We start from the raw sequence: 22,521 nt of genomic DNA, 5'->3' as shown, positions 1-22,521 counted from the left end.
ATTACAAAACTCAGACATTACAAATGCCCAAAACATATGTGACAGTCCCCAGCATTACTATAATTTGAGTTCCTCTGTAAAAGCAAGCCCATAAGCCTGAGCACAGAGGCAGTGTTTTTAATTCCCAAATGTCAACAAAAGATCACAAGGCGGTCAAAGAAATAGAAAGACATGTTCCAATCAGAGGAACAAAATAATCTCAAAAACTTGTCCTAAGTCAATAAAGAACTATTTTTTTTTAATTTTTTTTTCAACGTTTATTTATTTTTGGGACAGAGAGAGACAGAGCATGAACGGGGGAGGGGCAGAGAGAGAGGGAGACACAGAATCGGAAACAGGCTCCAGGCTCTGAGCCATCAGCCCAGAGCCTGACGCGGGGCTCGAACTCTCGGACCGTGAGATCGTGACCTGGCTGAAGTCGGACGCTTAACCGACTGCGCCACCCAGGCGCCCCAATAAAGAACTATTAATTGTCTGACAAAGAATTCAAATGACCATCATAAAGATACTCCTGGAGGAAGAAGAGAAAACAGCTAGGTAACTAAATGATATCAGGAAAACTGTGTGTGGCCAAAATGAAAATCCAAACATACAGAAATTATAACAATAATCAACTAGAAATTGAGAGCTGAAGAGTACAATCACTGAATTTAAAAATACACTAAGTAAGTGGTCAGCAACAGACTTGATCAAACAGAATAAAAAAAAATAGTTTAAAACAAGGGGTCTTTCAGTTGTCTTATCTACTAAGTAGACCATAGAAAAGTGTGGGAAAGTAGAACTACAGACCAATTTCCCTGATGAACATGGATGTGAAAATCCTCAACAAGATACTAGCAAACCAGATCCAACAATACATTAAAAAAATTATTCACCACAACCAAGTGGGATTTATACCTGGAATGCAGGGCTAGTTCAATACCTACAAAACAATCAATGTGATACATCACATAGTAAAAGAAAGGACAAGAACCACAAGATCCTCTCAATAGATGCAGAGAAAGCATTTGACAAAATACAGCATCCTTTCTTGATAAAAACCCTCAAGAAAGTACGGATAGAAGGATCATACTTCAAGATCATAAAGGCCATATATGAAAGACCCACTGCTAATATTATCCTCAATGGGGAAAAGCTGAGAGATTTCCCCAAGGTCAGCAACACGACAGGGATGTCCACTCTTGCCACTGTTGTTCACCATAGTACTGGAAGTCTTAGTCTCAGAAATCAGAAAACACAAAAGAGTAAAAGGCATCCAAGCCGGCCAGGAGAAAGTCAAACTTTCAGTCTTCACAGATCACATGATACTCTACATGGAAAACCCAAAAGATTCCACCAAAAATCTGCTAGAACTGATCTATGAATTCAGCAAAATCACAGGATATAAAATCAATGCACAGAAATTGCTTACATTTCTATAAACCAGTAATGAAGTAACAGAGAAATCAACGAATTTATCCCATTTACAACTGCACCAAAAATCATAAAATATCTGGAAGTAAACCTAACCAAAGAGGTGAAAAATCTGCACACTGAAAACTATAGAAAGTTTATGAAAGAAATTGAAAAAGACACAAAAAAATGGAAAAATACTCCATGCTTCTGGATTGGAAGAACAAATATTGTTGAAATATCAATACTACCCAAAGTTATTCACTTATTCAAGGCAATCTCTACCAAAACAACACCAGCATTCTTCACAGAGATCAAACAATCCTAAAATTTATATGGAACCAGAAAAGACCCCAAATAGCCAAAGCAATCTTGAAAAAGAAAACCAAGATTGGAGGCATCACAATCCCAGACTTCAAGATGCACTGCAAAGCTGTAATCATCAAGACAGGATGGTACTGGCACAAGAACAATGAGATTAATGTAACACAATAGATAACCCACAAATGGACCCACAAACGTATGGCCAACTAATCTTTGACAAAGCAGGAAAGAATATCCAATGGAATAAAGACAGTCTCTTCAGCAAGTGGTGCTGGGAAAACTGGATAGCGACATGCAGAAAAATGAACCTGGACCACTTTCTTACACCATACACAAAAATATATTCAAAATGGATGAAAGACCTGAATGTAAGACAGGAAGCCATCAACATCCTAGAGGAGAAAGCAGGCAAAAACCTCTCTGACCTCGGCCACAGCAACTTCTTACTCAACCCATCTCTGGAGGCAAGGGAAACAAAAGCAAAAATGAACTATTGGAGCCTCACCAAGATAAAACGTTTCTGCACAGCAAAGGAAACAATCAGCAAAACTAAAAGGCAACCGATGGATATGGCAAATGGCATATCAGATAAAGGGTTAGTATCCAAAATCTATAAAGAACTTACCAAATTCAATGCCCAAAAAGCAAGTAATTAGGTGAAGAAATGGGTAGAAGACATGAATAGACACTTTTCCAAAGAAGACATACAGATGGCCACCAGACACATGAAAAGATGCTCAATGTCACTCATCATCAGGGAAACACAAATCAAAACCACATTGAGATACCCCCTCACACTGGTCAGAGTGGCTAAAATTAACAACTCAGGAAACAACAGATGTTGGCAAGGACGTGGAGAAAGAAGATCTCTTTTACAATGCTGGTGGGAATGCAAACTGGTACAGCCACTTTGGAAAACAGTATGGAGGTTCCTCAAAAAATTAAAAATACAACTACCCTGTGACCCAGCAATTGCACTGGTAGGTATTTATCCAAGGGATACAGGTGTGCTGTTTCAAAGGGGCACATGCACCCCAACGTTTACAGCAGCACTATCAACAATAGCCAGAGTATGAAAAAAGCCCAAATGTCCACCAATGGATGAATGGATAAAGATGTGGTGTGTATGTGTATACACACACACACACACACACACACACACACACACACACTAGAGTATTACTTGGCAATCAAAAAGAATGAAATCTTGCCATTTGCAACTACGTGGATGGAACTGGAGTGTATTATGCTAAGCAAAATTAGAGAAAGACAAATATCCTATGACTTCACTCATATGAGGACTTTAAGAGACAAAAAAGATGAACATAAGTGAAGGGAAACAAAAATAATATAAAACAGGGAGGGGGGCAAAACATAAGAGACTCTTAAATATGGAGAACAAACAGAGGGTTGCTGGAGGAGTTGGGGGAGGGGGGATGGGCTAAATGGGTAAGGGGCACTAAAGAATCTACTCCTGAAATCATTGTTGCACTATATGGTAACTTGGGTGTAAATTAATTAATTAATTAATTAAAAAAAACAGAACATTCTCCAAATGAGAAACAGCAATTGGAGAATTTGAATAAACTTTAGCAATTCTGAATTAATAAATATGGTATATACCATTTCAAAAAAGAAGATGTGGTTTATATACACAATGGAATAGTACTTGGCAATAAGAATGAAATCTTATCATTTGCAACAACGTGGATGGAACTGGAGGGTATTATGCTAAGTGAAATAAGTCAGTCAGAGAAAGATACCATATGTTTTCACTCATATGTGAAATTTGAGAAACTTAAAAGAACATGGGAGAAGGGAAGGGGGAAAAAACAGTTTCAAATGGAGAGGGAGGCAAACCATAAGAGACTCTTAAATACAGAGAATAAACTGAGGGTTGATGGGGGGAGAGGCGGGGGGGAAATCGGTGATGGGCATTGAGGAGGTCACTTGTTGGGATGAGCACTGGGTGTTGTATGTAAGCAATGAGTCGTTGAAATCTACTCCTGAAACCAAGAGCACACTGTATATACTGTATGTTAGCTAACTTGACAAATTATATTTAGGGGTAAAGCGGGGGGAAGGGGATAGTAAAGGGAAAAGATCAAGGAAGCCCAAGTCCCTAGTAACTTCAGAAGCCACTATACTATCCTCGGACTACTCACTCACTTTAGGTGCATCTCTGTTATTAGGAGCTGAATGCAATTCCTCACTGATGTATTTGTCAAGGATGGTTTTAAAAAACAAAATTCAATAAAGTAAATTTGAAGATCTAAAAAAAAATAATAAATGTGATGGTTTCTGCACATCTCTCAATGAATCCACCTAAGATCCTTATGAATGATAAGAGGGAAAATATGAATGTTATAGGAGAGAAATCTGGCAGAGAACACGATGCCAATAAAAGAAGGTAACATCGGCTGTAAGGAAACAATTTGCTATCAGTGCCTAAGGCACTCTGAGGACACACGATCACTGGTGCGTGCTTGTGGCCACCAAACAGTAAGTAAAAATATATATCTAATTATGAGAATTCAGTGGATTTATCCAAATTCCAATCACATTATAGTCCTATATAGCTGCTATATATATATTTTTTGTTTTATTTTTAATTTACATCCAAATTAGTTAGCATATAGTGCAACAATGATTTCAGGAGTAGGTTCCTTAATGCCCCTTACCCATTTAGCCCATCCCACCTCCCACGACCCCTCCAGTAACCCTCTGTTTGTTCTCCATATTTAAGTCTCTTATGTTTTGTCCCCCTCCCTGCTTTTATATTATTTTTGCTTCCCTTCCCTTGTGTTCATCTGTTCTGTGTCTTAAAGTCCTATGAGTGAAGTCATATGATATTTGTCTTTCTCTAATTTTGCTTAGCATAATGCCCTCTAGTTCCATCCATGTAGTTGCAAATGGCAAGATTTCATTCTTTTTGATTGCCGAGTAATACTCCATTGTTTATGTATACCACATCTTCTTTACCCATTCATCCAGTGGTGGACATTTGGGCTCTTTCCATACTTTGGCTATTGTTGATAGTCCTGCTATAAACATTGGGGTGCATATGTCCCTTCAAAACAGCACACCTGTATCCCTTGGATAAATGCCTAGTAGTGCAATTGCTGGGTCTAGGGTAGTTCTATTTTTAATTTTTTGAGGAACCTCCATACTGTTTTCCAGAGTGACTGCACCAGCTTGCATTCCCGATAGCTGCTATATTTTAAAGAGTATATTTTTCACATTCCAAAGACTAAGAATGCCTTTTTTTCCCAGAATTTTCCAAGTTAATCTGGGCCTCATATCCGTCCTGTGCATTTGTTCATTTTCTTCATCCCGGTCTACACAGAGCTGATAAAGCATCCAGATCGATTCTAAATGGGAACAGTTTTCTTGTTTTCTTCCTTTTTTTCTTTCTTCCTTTCTTTTTTTTATCCATATTTTATTTTTTTTCAATATATGAAATTTATTGTCAAATTGGTTTCCATACAACACCCAGTGCTCATCCCAAAAGGTGCCCTCCTCAATACCCATCACCCACCCTCCCCTCCCTCCCACCCCCCATCAACCCTCAGTTTGTTCTCAGTTTTTAAGAGTCTCTTATGCTTTGGCTCTCTCCCACTCTAACTCTTTCTTCCTTTCTTTTGTGAGAGAGAGAGAGAGAGAGTGAGCAAGCAGGGGAGGGGCAGAGAGAGAGGGAGACACAGAATCTGAAGCAGGCTAACAAGCTCCCTGTCAGCACAGGGCCCGATGTAGGGCTTGAACTCACAAAACATGAGATCATGACCTGAGCCAACCAGGTGCCCTGGGAACAGTTTTCCTTGAGTCCCAGGACCAGACCCCATCAGCAAGACCCCATCAGCAACAGGAATCTTAAACTCAACACCTTCCCCTATGGATCTGTCATAAAGGGAGTATTTTCATACTTGCAGGACTTTAATTAAAAGTGACAACTGTTGATGCCCTACTGGAAGCCAGGTTGGAGAATGGAGAGAAGTCTCTAGTTTACAGGGAAGAAGTGGGTTCTAAAGACCTAATCTTGAGTATCATTTCTGAAAAGATTTAAAAATTAGGTGAAAACATAAGGCAGAAATATCAGAAGTAGAAAAATCAACATTTGCAATTTCTTTTTTTTTTTTCAACATTTTTATTTATTTTTGGGACAGAGAGAGACAGAGCATGAACGGGGGAGGGGCTGAGAGAGAGGGAGACACAGAATCGGAAACAGGCTCCAGGCTCTGAGCCATCAGCCCAGAGCTTGACGCGGGGCTCGAACTCACGGACCGCGAGATCGTGACCTGGCTGAAGTCGGACGCCTAACCGACTGCGCCACCCAGGCGCCCCAACATTTGCAATTTCTAAATGCATAGAATTTTGGGAGAAAAAGATGATGCAGCTTCCAACGTGGGACACAAGGCTTAACTGAGAACTGGCCATTTCTTCTTTCACCTCATTCTCTAGATTTCTTTCTTGGGTGAGTTTTGTGGTGAAATCCCAGCTGCATCAGGAGAATATGTCTTTAAAGCCACCAACACAGCCTCTTCACCAGTGAACTGCTCACTGGCAGGACTTAGTAATGCAAAAAGGCTCAAATTCCTGGTCCTTTGTGTCAGGAGGTATTCAGAAACTCTGAGCTTCTACTTGCAGATCAATCCCTGAGCTTTCCTTCTCTGCTTTCAGGTGGCTTCTCCTCCCATAGACACCCACAAATTCTGCTATAGCATAGGAACAGTGTGCTTTATGAACCTGACCCTCCCCCTGAAGCAGAGACCCTGTTAAAGGGTCCTTGAGTCAAAGCCTCAAGGGTCCTTGAGTCAAAGTCAAAGAATTGATGGGAAGCCTTCCTGCTTAACCCTGGCCTCACTTAGATCACCTGGAGCACTTGAAGAACTCTGTCCTTTCCACCCAACAACAATTGATGGAATCTGTGGGGAGAGCACAAGATATGAGCATTTTTCAAACTCCACATATGATCCTATTGGGAAGCATTTGGGGAGGTGACCAGGCAAAGCACAGTAACCAAGGCTATGGTTGTCCAGATGTAAACCCCTACCTTCTCCACTGATCAGAGTTTCTAGAGATTTACATTCTTCTGCTTTCTGCTACACACAGGGAGACATCCTTATAAATGAAGCTCTCCCTTATACATGCAAATACCTCTTACAAAAGGAAACTTATCCTGTATATGGGTGAAAAACTAAAGCACAATAACTAATATTGTGGATCCTAACAAAAACAGAAGACACGCAGCTGCAAATGGAAAAACAAGACAAACTTCACCACCTAAGTTCTGGATACAATACAGATGTACTACTAACAAGATTTCTTCCATATGATGTAAGTCTTAACCATGACTGTGAACTTATTACGGGCAAACACTAGGAATCATGGGTGTATATTGTAGGGCAGGAACATTCCACAGGAAATGCAACAGTTTAAAGGAACAGTTTAATGACTAAACATTTAAAAGACACTAGAGAAATTTAATATGTATTAATATAGTGTTCCCACTATTACGCTAAATATAAGGGCTTTAAGTTCCCCTAGCCAAAAGCCGCAGACTGTTTTAGTGAGGTTTCCCATTATTAAGTTTCACATTCCTCCTTGTTGATCGAGATCTTTCCTTGAAAGCATCACTGACCAACAGTCTGGGTCATTATATTGAGTGGTTTTGTCTCTCAGGGCCAGGAAGGCTTCCTGGTTGTCATGTCTCAGGTCACAAGGGAAAGTATTCAGCAGTTGGAAATCACTGAAGCCACATTTGAGTGATGGGGGGGGGGGGGGTGGTTAGAAAGAAAAAACTCTCAGGTGACTCACATCTGAAGTTTGTAACTTCTCAAGACTAAGTATTTAGCCACCATCAACTTATTGGGTACACCTTTCTTGTAAAAGATTGATAGCAATTATAAATCAAAAGCAACTGATAATTCCAAACTGTATGTTGGTTCTAAACCAGGACCCTAGGTCTGAAAGGGTCCTGAAATATTTACTAGCATTTTTCTGAACTTAGGGAAGAAATGTTTCTCTCTATGAAAGCCTCCTGAAAGTCATCTCTTAAAGTGGCTATGAGGCAAAATAGTGTAATACTATGGGAGTGCACTGAATGAAATAACCTAGCATATTTAGGAACATACACTACATGTATAAACATGCAGCAATAGTTAATGAAATTTTTGCAAGAATAGCAAATCTTCAAAGACTTTTTAAGTAGGCTCCACACCCAGCATGGGGTTTGAATGCATGACCCTGAGATCAAGATCTGAGCTGAGATCAAAAGTCAGATGCTTAACCAACTGAGCCACCCAGGCACCCCTCAAAGACCTTTTAAAACAGAACTGTTATCTCTAAGGAACTGTTTAAAACCACATGTGTTATCCATAATACTCTGTGAAGTTTTAAATTCCAAAACCATGCATTTGGATAAGAATCCAGAGTAGGTTCATAGTTATGGGGGAAAAAACAACAACTGTGAATTCTCATCTTCTAATCCTTCAGAAATGCTCACAGGATCATAATGAGGCTTTTTCTGAAAAGGCCATAATCAAAAGACGTTCCCCCTTTTGCAAGAGATTGGGAAGTTGAGGAAAAGGGCATTTTCTTTCCAGAAAAGAGAGTGAAAAAAAAAATATTGAGAAAAGTTACATAGGTCTGGCCTGGACATCCTGGGAAAGCTGTCAGCCCAGATGTTGTCTGTTTTAATTCCAGGAAATCTTTACTTTCATATCATCAGATGGTGTGTTGGTCCAGTTAGGTTTTGGTGCTTTCTTTAGACATGTTACATGGATTCAAGAGTCCATTCCCTGGAGTTTGGGAGCACAATGTTGTCAAAGGGGACCCTATGACTGTTTATTCAGTGGCCTTAACTAAAGGGCAGTGGCAGAAATGATATCCCCATGCCACAGGGTCCAGTCAATGTCTATAATGCCCTACTGGGCAATAACAGTCCCCACGTTTTTGGGTGAGCATTCCAAGGCCATTTCCTCTGTAACATATACAAAATGGAAAAAAGGAAATTGATAATTCAGATGTCCAAGTAGGGGTATTGTTTAGACTTTCCTTTAAAGTCTCAAAGCCTATGTCATCCCCTCCTTTCAAAATAATAGGATTAGGTTTGTTTGTTTTTTTAGTAAAGTATATGCAGGCTGAGACCTAAAGGAGAATCCAATTTCAGATAACCAGAAAGCTCCAAGAAATCCTCATAATTGGTGCTTACTTTTAGGATTGGGGAAATTCAGGATGTCTTCACTTCTACTTGGATCCAAATGTAGTCCTTGTTCTGAGAGCAGGTGCCCTAAATATGTAACCTGAATCTGAGCAAATGGCAGTATTTTTCTTTTTTTTGGGGGGGGGGGGAGGAGATTTTATGTCTCTTTAATGCCAAAAGTTTCAACAGGTACAAGATGTCTTCATGTGAACAAGCTTGAGAAGTGAGCAGATAAGCAAATCATGTATACACCATATACAGGAGAGCCTGCAGAAAACTTTATGTCATTCAAATCGACCTTCAAGGTTTGTGACAAATAGGATGGACCCTCTGTGGAACCCTGAGTCATTACTGACCAGGTGTGTTGCCTTTCCTCCCAAGTGAAGGTAAAAAGATACTGGCTATCCTTATCAACTGGAATTTTTTTTAAAAGCACTGCATGGGTCAATTACACTGAAAATTTTAGTCAGTGGGAATGGATGTTACTGGCATATGAGGGTTGAGAACAGCAGGATGTTGACAGATAAGAGTGTTATTTATTGCTCAGAGGTTCTGGAAAAACTTTCATCCTCAGCCTTTCAGTTTTCTCAGCGGTAAAACAGGGATGTTACATGGACTGGTGTAGGGAATAAGAGGGCCCTGAGACTTACAATCCTCCATTATGGGTTTGGTACCCTCAGGCACTAATTGTAGGGCAGTAGTTCTAGGCAGAGATTTGGTGGGGGGGATCTAGTTGAATCTTAATGGGAGGTGCACCGTGGATTGTGCCAATATCAGTTGAACATTTTCTTCATAAAGAGAATGGTAGCTGATCCAATAGGAATAAATACTCAGAACCCCTAACCTGAGCTATTGTGCCATCAGAGACAGAGCATAGAAAACACATTGAAGCATCATTTATTTCCCCTTTGTTTCCAATTGAGCTTACTACTGTCAAATTCTAGAATTCTTTTCCCCTTGGGGCACCTGGGTGGCTCAGTCAGTTAAGCATCCAACTCTTGATTTTGGCTCAGATTATGATCTCACACTTTGTGAAACAGAACCCTGCACTGGGCTCTTCACTGACAACTAAGATCCCACTTGAGATTCATTCTCTCCCTCTCTGTGTGTGCCTCCACTGCTCTTTCATTCTCTCTCTCAAAATAAATAGACTAGTTTTATTTTTTTTTTTTATGTTTATATTTTTGACAGACAGAAAGGGAGACACAGAATACAAAGCAGGCTCCAGGCTCTGAGCTGTCAGCACACAGCCCAACAAACCATGAGATATGACTTGAGATGAAGTCAGACGCTTAACTGACTGTACCACCCAGGCGCCCCGAGAAAGAAATTCTTGCATGCTATTTTTTGAAGAAATTCCAGCCTAGTAAATGAATTGGGGCAGATGAACTAAGGAGAAATGGGTATGTAATGCTCAAAGGGCCTAGATACAAAAAATAGGTTCATTGACAGGGACCCATGGATATTTATTGAAGACCCGTATTCTTTGGACTGTTTTAGTTCTCTGAGGCAGGGGTTGCTTGTAGCACTGGGTTTGAGCACCAAGAGTGCAGCTCAGATGTCAGTAAGGCAGACACAGATTTATTCCCAATGTGGAGACTGGTTTCTCCAAGCAAACTGAGATGGAGGGTTGGAAAGAGCCCCTGTAGTTCATTAGAGTACTGCCATTGTGAATTAGGAAGACATTGAAAAAGTCAGCTCAAGAGCTTAAGGTGCCTGAGGCTCTTCAATTTATAACACTTTTTTTCCAATGTCCTGGTTCCTTGCAGTAATTGCAGGAAAAAAGGCTTTCCAGTTTTGTTTATGGGCATTCATTTGCTGGAGTTGAATACTAAAAATTTTTAGCCATCTTTCTCCAGGTGACTTATCCAGGCTGTGGGCAATCTGGTCTGCCAGGTTAATTAAATGTGGTTGGACGTAGCGTCCCACTCCATCCTGGTCCTTTTAACTAAAAGGGAAAGATGCTGAAATAGTCCATTAATAAACATAGTTAATGCTACATGGGTGGACTCAACATCTAAAGATCAAAATTTTCTTTAAAGACAAGTTGGATTTGACTATAGTCATCATGAAGGAATTCATCAGACTTCTGTGTACAAGCCTGAATTTTTTTCTGATCCACGGGTTTGGGGAAAAGCCATTATAATCAATTGGAGGGGTCTTCCAGTGACTTCTCTAGCATCCTGCCAAAAGTAAGCAGTCTGTTTCTTTAAATCCTATTTATGATGTTCCCAGTGGACTAGTTTCATCCCAAGTTTGGCCTACCGCACACCAACAAACAGGTGGACCAATTGATATAAATCGGAGAAATCATCTTGGTAAGTATGAATAACTATGTTAAGTCCTTCAGCAAACCCATGGGGGGTTTTTGGTCACTTGGGGAACTCTTTCACTATGGCTCAAAGTACAGCCTTACTCCAGGAAACCTGGGAAACTTGGGTCCACTTAGATCCTCAGAAGACTCAACTTTAAGGAGCTGGTTTTAATAGACTCAGGAGATGAGAACACAGAGGGCACTTCAGAGCAAAAGTAAGGCGCAACAAAAGGAAAGAATGAGGGTGGAGACCTCATGCCTGTCAGAGTGGCTAAAATGAGCAAATCAGGAGACTACAGATGCTGACAAGGATGTGGAGAAACAGGAACCCTCTTGCACTGGGTGTTGCATGGAAACCAATTTGACAATAAATTTCATATATTGAAAAAAAAAGATAGACTGTATTTTTTATAGTTTTTGAAATATAGCCTGCTTTCTCTTAAAAAAATAAAAATAAAGGGATGAATTCAATGAAAAGGATTTAACTTTTATAAATATTTATGTACCCAACATAAAAGCACCTAAATATGTAAAACAACTATTAACAGACAAGATCAGAGAAAGAGACAGCAATATAACAGCGGGGGACTTCAATACGGCACCTACAATAATAGATTATCCCAACAGAAAATGTGTAAGAAAACCTCAGACTTCAGTGACATTAAGCAGATGGACTTACAACATTGCATCCAACAGCACCAGAAAACACATTCTTCTCATGTGCACATGGAACATTCTCCAGTATAGACTATATGTTGGTCCACAAAACAAACCTTAATAAATTTAAGACTGAAATCCTGTCAAGCATCTCTTCCAACCACAATGGCATGAAACTAGAAGTCAATTACAAGCACAAAACTAGAAAATTCACAAATATGTGAAACATAAGCAACATGCCACATTATTCATAATAACCAAGACATGGAAATAACTGGTGTCCATTGTCAGTTGCCTAGATAATATGGTGCATGTATACGATATATGCTGGCTAAAATGAACAATACCGGATTGCCTATTTCAAAGTTGCTAAAGAGAGTAGTTCTAAATTCTAATCATACACAAAAACTTGATAACAGTGAGGTGGTGGATGTTAACTTATCATGGCAAATGTTTTGCTATGTATACCTATATCAAGTCGTTATGTTATACTCCTTAAAATAATATAATGGTACATGTCAATTATATCTCATAAAACTGGGAAAAAATTGGGGTGCCTGGGTGGCTCAGTCGGTTGAGCATCCAACTTCGGCTCAGGTCATAATCTCACAGCTCGTGAGTTTGAGTTCGAGCCCCGCGTTGGGCTCTGTGCTGGCCGCTCGGAGCCTGGAGCTTGCTTTGGATTCTGTGTCTCCCTCTCTCTCTGACCCTCCCCTGCTCATGCTCTGTCTCTCTGTCAAAAATAAATAAAAATTAAAAAAAACTGGGAAAAATTTAAATAAGCAGATTAGCGGTTGCTTAGGCATGGGGATAAGAGGATGGGAGTCATGATAGGTAAAAAGTACAAAGTTTCTTTAGGAGGTGATTAAATGTTCTAAAATTGACCACTGTTTGCACCAACATGTGATTTGGTTAAAAACCTACCGATTGTACCTTTTAAATTTTTTTAATGTTTATTTATTTGGAGAGACAGACAGAGCATAAGTGAGGGAGGGGCGGAGAGGAGACACAGAATCTGAAGCAGGCTCCAGGCTCTGGCCTGTCAGCACAGAGCCCTACACCCGGCTCAAATCCACGAACCACCAGACCGTGACCTGAGCTGAAGTCGGATGCTTAACCGACTGAGCCACCCAGGCGCTCCCCTATTGTACATTTTAAATGGTGAATCATACAACATGTAAATGATATCTAAATAAAGCTCTCTAAAAAGAACCCCAAATAAGAAAATTCTGCATAACAAGATCTAGTTTTATGATAAATCTCAAAGACTGCATAAATTTAAATATTAAACATACACACAGACACACACACACACGTGTAAGATTTCAAATGGAATTTAGAATTTAACTTTCTCCTCTGTTTTAATTTGTATGATAACATAAAAAACAATTTTGAAAAGAAGCACATGGGAAGGAAGTTTTGTCAAATTAGACATAACATGTACAATTAGTAGTATGAGTTAAATTCAACACTTTGACGTTGGATGAAGAAAATGTACATATACTAAATTCTGTATTAGTTTTCTCCAAAGAAACAAAATCAACAGAATGGATATCTATGTACCTAGTTTTGTATTTTTAATACATTTTATGCTTTTTAAATTTTTAATGTTTATTTAGTATTTTTGAGACAGAGAACAACAAAGGGCCAGCAGGGGAGAGGCAGAGAGAGAGAGAGGGAGACACAGAATCTGAAGCAGACTCCAGGCTCTGAGCTGTCAGCACAGAGCCCAACACAGGACTCAAACTCATGAACTGTGAGACCATGACCTGAGCCAAAGTTGGACGCTTAACCAACTGAGCCACCCAGGAGCACCCAATATTAAATATTTAATATTTAATAAATATTAAAATATAGATATAGCCTATCATATATAGAAATAGACCTCTGTCTCTCTATATATCTCTACATATATAGTGAGATGGGAAGATTTCTTTAATGAATTGGCTAACGCGATTGGAGAGCTGGCAAGTCTGAAGTCTACAAAGATGACCAGGAGGCTGGAGACCCAGGGAAGAGCTGAGGTTGATTCTAGAGAATCTGAAGACTGTCTGGAGGCAGACATTGGAGAGTAGAAAAAAGCACCTCCAAAATTTGCAGGAAATTACTGTGTTCTCCAAAATGGACTGTGTAAAGTAGGTGATACGGGGTCATTTGAGTCAAACTTTAATATCAACTAATCGAAATAGAAAAAACTGCAAATAATTTCTGAAAAGAGTTAAGCAATCTTATAAATTAGAAATTTTTGATTTTTTTATTAAATAGGATTAGAAAATAAAAAATACCTCTGCAACTGAAAGCTTATTTTTCTAACTATAGGAAAAGTTAATTGATAGAATACACATGAATATTCCATAATGAAAACTGCTCAGTTTCGTAGCTAGAAAGTGGAATACAGGGGCAGGCACCATGGTTAAGCGTCTGACTCTTGATTTCAGCTCAGGTCATGATCTCATGGTTTGTGAGTTCAAGCCCTGCATTAGGCTCTGTGCTAATGCACAGAGCCTGCTTGGAATTCTCTCTCTCTCCCTCTCTCTCTGCCCCTCCCCCACTTGTGCTTTCTCTCTTTCACTCTCTCAAAAATAAACTTTAAAAAAGTGGAATACAAATAAATACACAGACATCACTTTTAGCCTTATGATAGGTGAAATTAAAATGAGAGGTAATAAAGAGTGTTGGTGAGGCCAGGAGGAAAAACTCACACATTATTCATAAAATAGGATATAAGTGCAACTTTAGGGAAGAGCTCCTGTCCAATACTATAAGAAATTTCAATTCATTCGCTTCTGAAGCAGTAACTACAGTTCATGTTCTACGATCCATAGAAATCAACATATACAAATTTGTCTGAAACATATCACTGCATTCTTTCTATGGAGGAAATTAAAAATGACTTACGTGTGATCAATAAGAAAATACATGGATATTTATGGGGTGCCTTGGTGGTTCAGGTGGTTGAGCATCTGACTTTGGCTTAGGGCATGATCTCTCAGTTCATGGGTTTGAGCCCTGCATGGGCTTTATGTTGACAACTCAGAGCCTGGAGCCTGCTTCAGATTCTGTGTCTCCCTGTCTCTCTGCCTTAGCCCACTTGCACCTTGTCACTCACTCTCTCTCAAAAATAAACATTAAAAAAAAAAGAAAATACATGGTTATTTTAAAGTATGTACTCATTTTATTTTTAGTACTAGTAAAACATCTCTAAAATATATCAGGAGAAAATCTACATCATGTTATGGCAAAAATGCACATAAAATGGCGTGCATACTTTTACATATACATTCCTGCATTTATAAAAGATTTAAAATTCTATAGCTAGGAAAATACGAGTGTATGTTTCTGTAGAGAGGGATTCATATTGTACATATAAAAGAACATAACTTCTCATTCAGAAGTATTTGAAATATTTGTCCAAAAAAGAAATGTTGCACTAGTAACAAGTGTTGGAACCACACTGGAAACTGTCTGATCACAAGGCCAAAGTTCTGGGTTGTACCTCAGTTGAAGCGTAAGCATTTTTCTCTCATTTATAATGAATACTCCACAAGATGTACTCCATATACAACTGGACTTCAGTTCAATGGATGAGGTGTAGATTTTCTCACAACCAGTGTTTTGGGGTTGATCCAGTTAAAAATATCATTGAGGATGTCAATTGTGTCCTATTGGCCTTCTCACTGAAGCTCTCATAGTTGTTTTTGCAACCTGATTTTTACATTGTCAATGGAGACATTTAGGGGTGAGCCAAATGCCTGATTAACATGTCTATGCATTTGGCCCCTGGACTCATTGAATAAAGTGGGAGTGATATAGTAGGTTGTGAAACCAAAGTCACATATAAGCTGTGGTCGGGTCCACAATACCTGTTGATGGTCCCCTACCCAGACAACAGTGGCCTTGAATGCCTGAAGTTGGGCAAGGACTTATTGATAGATTCTCACTTGTTCTTCTATTTTTTTTTTTTAATTTCTTTTTAACGTTTATTTATTTTTGAGACAGAGAGAGACAGAGCATGAACGGGGGAGGGTCAGAGAGAGAGGGAGACACAGAATCTGAAGCAGGCTCCAGGCTCTGAGCTGTCAGCACAGAGCCCGACGCGGGGCTCGAACTCACGGACCGTGAGATCATGACCTGAGCCGAAGTTGGACGCTCAGCTGACTGAGCCCCCCAGGCGCCCCTCTCACTTGTTCTTCTAAAACTAATGTGGTATTTTGCATATATTGATTTATTTGATGTGTGGTCTGTAAGGAGATGGCTAGAGAGGTGTCTGCTCAGGCAGCTGTTGCTGCTAGTGCCATAATGGCCAAAACAGCCACCAACAAAATGCCTAGAAACGTTTTGGTTCTCTTTCTTTCTTGTAATGCAGAGACAAGCTGTTGCAGTGGGGACACCCCCCTCCCCTGCCAAGGCTGATTTAATTGGATTGGCATCTGAGCTGTGCCTTTTATTTAGCTGTGTAGACAAAGGTTATATGTAAATGTGATGTGTTTGTAGTGGAGAAACAAGGGGTCACCCATGTTTTGTTCCCTATGAAAATACCATGTACCTCATTAAAATCTGGACTTGTAGATGCAAGTAAGAAAATATATAGCCCAGTAGTACATAAAAGAGTACCGTTGATTTCATCGGTGCAGGACCAGTTAAATTTACCATGTATAAATGAAGCAGGTGGCAGCCAGGAGATCTGAGATTAGGCTAGGTTTTGATCGAAGGGGTTATTTATTGATTTGGGAATCCTTCCTTGGCATCCATGTTCTGAACTTTGGATGCCTGACTCCCTTTTTGTTTCAGGGCAGGGGAGTCTGTGTCCCTCTTCAAGTTTCCCTGAATAGGGTTACCTTGGGAATCTATTCTTGATCTACATTGATTGGCCCAACGAAATCCTTTTTTTTTTTTTAAATGTTTTATTTATTTTTGAGACAGAGAGAGACAGAGCATGAACAGGGGAGGGTCAGAGAGAGAGGGAGACACAGAATCCGAAACAGGCTCCAGGCTCTGAGCTGTCAGCACAGAGCCCGACGCAGGGATCGAACCCACTGACTGTGAAATCATGACCTGAGCCGAAGTCGGATGCTTAACCGACTGAGCCACCCAGGCGCCCCGGGAATCTATTCTTGATCTACATTGATTGGCCCAACGAAATCCTTTTTTTTTTTTTTTTTTCACATTTTTGGCATTTTTTGAATAGGGCGTTTTTTGTTTTCCATATTTAAAATATTTTGGGAGTTTTAGTGTTGAGGCTAGTAACACAGCTTTATAAGATTCAGTCCCCACATTTTGACAAGTTTTAATCATTTTAGCAATATTAGGGTTCCATCCCTTTAAAGGAGCAAGGATCTTCTAGCAACCCTGGTTAGTACTTTCATATGCCAATTGAAGAGTTAAAACATTTTGAGCATCCGTGTTAGCAACCTACCTTAAGATAGCAGTTTATAATCTTTTTTTATTTTTATTAAATTTTTTTTTCAACGTTCATTTATTTTTGGGACAGAGAGAGACAGAGCATGAACGGGGGAGGGGCAGAGAGAGAGGGAGACACAGAATCGGAAACAGGCTCCAGGCTCTGAGCCATCAGCCCAGAGCCCGACGCGGGGCTCGAACTCCCGGACTGCGAGATCGTGACCTGGCTGAAGTCGGACGCTTAACCGACTGCGCCACCCAGGCGCCCCGTTTATAATCTTTTAATAAAGGACATATAGGGCTCATTTGTGCCTTGCTGGATGGTGGCTAAGGGACCCATGGGTGTCTGAGCATCTGAGCAGGATCAAGCTTTAGATGCTGCATCTGAGATCTGGAGAAAAGTTCTATGGTCCGTGTTTATTTGAGCCTGTACAGTCACATAGGGACCCTCTCCCAAAAGCATGTCCATTTCAATAGGTATTCCATTCTTTAAATTCTCCATAGCTCTAATTTGTAAGGCATCTTTAAATTCTTGCAACCAGAAGGAATACTGAACCCCAAGGGTATCCTCCCCCTATTCCATCCCTTATTCCCCTGGTAAAGGTGATTGAGAGTCCATTTCGACATTTGCTTTTGTGGAGCTCCTTAAACATCTAGAAAAGGAGGTGATCATGCTGAGGTGCCTGACCTTGAGCCCGTAGATTGGGGAACGCCATAGCAAAACCTTCCTGTTCTTGTCTTTCTTTCAACATGCATCCTACCAAAAAAGTGAAGGGAGTTGAGGGCATTAATGTAGGATCCTCTGGGGGGCCAGAGGAGAAGACGGAAGAAGAGGAGGGTCCTGCATTAATTTGAGTTAGGGCTTTAAACATATTTGGCAATGTGCCAGGGGCTACGTGTTTTGGGGTCCTAGCCGTAACAGGAGGTGGAGGAGGTAGGTGAATAAGGGGGCAGGGGGATTAAGTCCTGCCAACTATTTTTATCAGGGTTTTTTTTTGGTAAAGCGTGAACGGCAATGTGGCGTAAGTTCCAAGTATGTAAATGAGAGATCATTACCGGGCCAAGAGCACTTTTTTTTTTTTTAACATTTATTTTTGAGACAGAGAGAGACAAAGCATGAACGGGGGTAGGGTCAGAGAGAGGGAGACACAGAATCTGAAACAGGCTCCAGGCTCTGAGCTGTCAGCACAGAACCTCACGCGGGGCTTGAACCCATGAACCGTGAGATCAGGCCGAAGTCAGCCGCTTAACTGACTAGTGAGCCACCCAGGCGCCCCCTAATATCCTTGTAATTCCTTAAGTGAAAAGAGCACTAGAGGCATCTTTCGGTCCAATATTTGGTCTTCGATCTCATCTGTGACAGAGTTCCTAAATCCCTTGGAATGTCCTGGGTGATAGGAGCAGCTCTTGCTCTTAATAACACTTTTTTTTTTAATTTTTTTAATGTTTATTTATTTTTGAGACCGAGAGAGACAGAGCATGAGCAGGGAAGGGGCAGAGAGAGAGGGAGACACTGAATCGGAAGCAGGCTCCAGGCTCTGAGCTGTCAGCACAGAGCCCGACTCGGGGCTCGAACTCAACGGACCGCGAGATCATGACCTGAGCCGAAGTCGGCCGCTTAACCGACTGAGCCATCCAGGCGCCCCCCAAGAGCACTTTTCAAGCAGTGCCTTACATGCCCCCATTTGGCCACTTTAAGGGACCCCTTAGTGGGGTATCATGGACATTGCTGATAAATTATAAAAAGCAACTGGGTTGAATCTCTGTCTGGGCCTTTACATCCTGATGAGTGCAAAAGCATATGGAGTTACTTCTGCTGTTTAGATAGTGAAACTCCCATGACAGGCGATCATGAAAACACAAGTAAAAGAGACAAGAAGATGAGGGGTTCTGCACACCTGATTGGAACAGGAAAGATTAGGCAACAAATGCCACTGGATCCTACCTAAATAAGCATTATGGGCATCGCGTGCCAGTAGTTCCTACCTGAATGAGAGAACGTCCTTTTCCCTTTCTGGGCTTGAGAGAGGAGGTATGCATCTGGGAGCTAGTCGATTCTGCTGGTCCCTGTTTGGGCACCACTTGTAGCCACGCACTGAAGACAAAGTTCTCAGACACTTAGACTGAGCGGACATGCAGGGCTGCCTCTGCCAGCAAGAGAGCAGCAGCAACAAACTGCACATAATCTTTATTTCATGCTCACCAGGTATAAACACCAAAAAATGTCAGAGCATGGGAGGAAAACACAAAGAGCATCCAGCCAGAGACCCAACACACATCTGGTGTTTATGGGGAAGCATGCAGGAAAGATGTGCGGTCTCAAGAACTGGTGGGTCGTTACAGTGGGTCAGTCTCCTAACTGGCCCCTGGGAGATCATGGGGCTCTGTTCTCATGGTGCTATCACATCTTACAGCCTTGAGACCAGAACATCGCTGATGCTTCAGCAATTACCCATTCACTGTCCCAGGGCTTACAATACACTCTAGAAATAACTCCACATTCAGCTGGTCCAAGGTGGGGCCCATGAATTCATACTTTTTTCTGTTGTAACTCAGGAACTAATTTTACTTATTTTCAGCTCTACTGAAATATGACTGACCAAAAACTATATATGCCTAGGTTATACAAATGGTACTTTGGTATATGTATACCCGGTGATATGGATTACCACACCAAGCTAATTATCATATCCTTCACTGCACATAGAGTTCTTCCTTCCTTTTTTATGGTGGTAAGGGCCAGGGGGAAATGGGAAATGTTTGTCAAGGGTACAAACTTTCATAAGTTCTGGAGACCTAATATACAGCATGGTGACCATAGTTATAATAATGCATTGCAAACTTAAATTTACTAAGGGAATAAATCTAATGAACTTGTACACATCTTCAGACGGTTCTGATGCTAGTCGCCTCAGACCCCACTTATAGTTGCCATGATTTAGTAAAAGGCAGAGAAAACTAGAGCCTGTTTCACTAACCCACATATTTCAACACAAATATTATTTGTTCCCACTACAAGTCTGTACACTTCCTTAAGAGATCATGCTCTCAGTTGGCCCTTTGTAAAATGAGAGGGAACAAGAGACAATTGTAGTGTCTGAACACGGCTGTATTTGGGAAGCAACATTCGTTCATTCATCCACTTTTTTTTTTTAATCAAATAAATGTCTCTGGAAGCAAACTGGTGGTTGCCAGAAGCGAAGAGAGGGGGAGAGGGGATAGCAAAATGGGTGAAGGGGAGTAGGAGGCACAGCCTTCCGGTTACAGAATGAAAAAGTCATGAAGATGAAAGGCACAGCACAGCAAAGACAGGCAACGATATTTTAATAGTGTCGTGTGATGACAGATATGCTTAGACTTATGCTGAGCACAGCATAACATAACTTGTCCAGTCTGTATTGTGTACTTGCAACTAATGTAACATTGTATGTCGACTATACTTTAGTAAACAAATTCATAAACAGAGCATCTACTATCCACTCACATACGTGGAAAGATGCATATAGTGTGGGAACTTCACATTATGTGAGTCAATCCTCACATTACCATGGGAGTTGGTTACTACATATCTACATCTTTCCCCGGGTGCTGGGCTTTGGATGCTGGCCCAGAAATTCTGGGGGCAAAGTTTCTCTGTCTCTGTGTCTCTTTGTTTACCTTATTGATCCTAAGAATGATCCTGCATGAGAGAGAAAATAAGTAAGAAGAGGATAAGGAAGCCTGGGTTGGCTCAGTCAGTTAAGACTCTTCATTTTGGCTCAGGCTGTGATTTCACAGTTTATGAGATTGAGCCCTGTGTCCTAGATGACAACACAGAGCCTGCTTGGGAGTCCCTCTCTCTCTGCCCACCCCCCCCACTCATGTACACATGCACATGCTGTCTCTCTCTCAAAATAAATAGGGAATTTTTTATTTATCTCTGAGAGAGAGAGAGAGAGAGAGAGAGAGAGAGAGAGAAAATGCAGGAGTGGGGGAGGGGAAGAGAGAGAGCAGGAGATACAGAATCCTAAGCAGGCTCCAGGCTCTGAGCTGTTTGATGAGGGGCTCGAACTCATGAGCCACAAAACCATCACCTGAGCTGAAGTCGGATGCCCAACTGACTGAGCCACCCAGGCACCCCATTAATAAGACATCTTTTTAAAAAAGAACAAGAAAAGAGAGAAAATGCATGAGTAGGGGAGGGGAAGAGAGAGAGCAGGAGATACAGAATCCTAAGCAGACTCCAGGCTCTGAGCTGTCAGCACAGAGCCCGATGCAGGGCTCAAACCCATGAGCCACAAAACCATCACCTGAGCTGAAGTCGGATGCCCAACTGACTGAGCCACCCAGGCACCCCATAAATAAGACATCTTTTCAAAAAAGAACAAGGGAAGGATAGAGAAAAGGCTTTTTGTCTAAGAAGCAAAACACGAAGGAGAGGATAGAGATTTTGAGATTTGGGTATTCACTTGCATTCATGTATTTTGTGTGTTTCCACCTTGAAGGACAATCAATACGCTTGCTAAAAGTGGAAGATGGGTTGCTGCAAGGTACTCCTGAAGCACATGTTTTAATCAGAAAGATACAAATGCACTCACAAAATTTAAGTCCTCTCTCTGAGTCGGGTGTCAGGAAATAGCACCAATCCTGGACCATCAGGGAATGGGGCTGCCCTGAACTCTGTGGTTCTCTGAGCTGTTCTAGAAAGGCAGAGCCGTGGGAGAGTGTGGGAGAAGGGCCAGGGTGGGGCCACCACCTGGTCTGAGTTTTTCTAGAGGAAACTTGATCTGGCGGTTTTCAGTTATGCCCTGCAGACCCAGACAGGCTGTCTCTAGTACAACCAAGCATCACCCCAAATGGAAAATACCTGTAGCATCCAACTGTGGTGTGAGATTCTAAGCGGGTTATAGGATTGTATGTATAGTAGTGTTACTCATCCTTGGAACTGGAGTCTAAAGATAAACAGTAAGAAAAATTCACACTACAGGACATTGTGAGAAACCAGGGATGTGCATTCCACAAAACTGTCAGTGTCACACAACATTGTGGGGGGGGGGGGGGGGAGGAGGAACTGTTCCAGGGGAAAGATACTAGAGATAAAAGAGTCAAGATGACTAATGCAATCCTTGTACCATGATTGAATCCTGGAGATGAAAACATGGAGATAAGCCATGATTGCACCACTGGGAGAAAATGTGTATGCAGACTCCCTACTAGAGGAATATATAATAGCAGTGGTAATGTTTGGACTGTG

The 22,521-nt window shown here is 41.0% G+C and overlaps 1 protein-coding gene across 1 annotated transcript in view; it reads right to left on the bottom strand.

The window, feature by feature from the left end:
* The window catches only part of LOC122494752 (zinc finger protein 345-like), a 232,203-nt gene that overhangs the window by 187,109 nt on the left and 22,573 nt on the right, over positions 1-22,521 (bottom strand). The window lies entirely within an intron of this gene.

This window comes from Prionailurus bengalensis, chromosome E2 (assembly GCF_016509475.1).
Source record: "Prionailurus bengalensis isolate Pbe53 chromosome E2, Fcat_Pben_1.1_paternal_pri, whole genome shotgun sequence".
NCBI lineage: Eukaryota > Metazoa > Chordata > Mammalia > Carnivora > Felidae > Prionailurus > Prionailurus bengalensis.
This window is presented reverse-complemented; position numbering and strand designations above follow the sequence as displayed.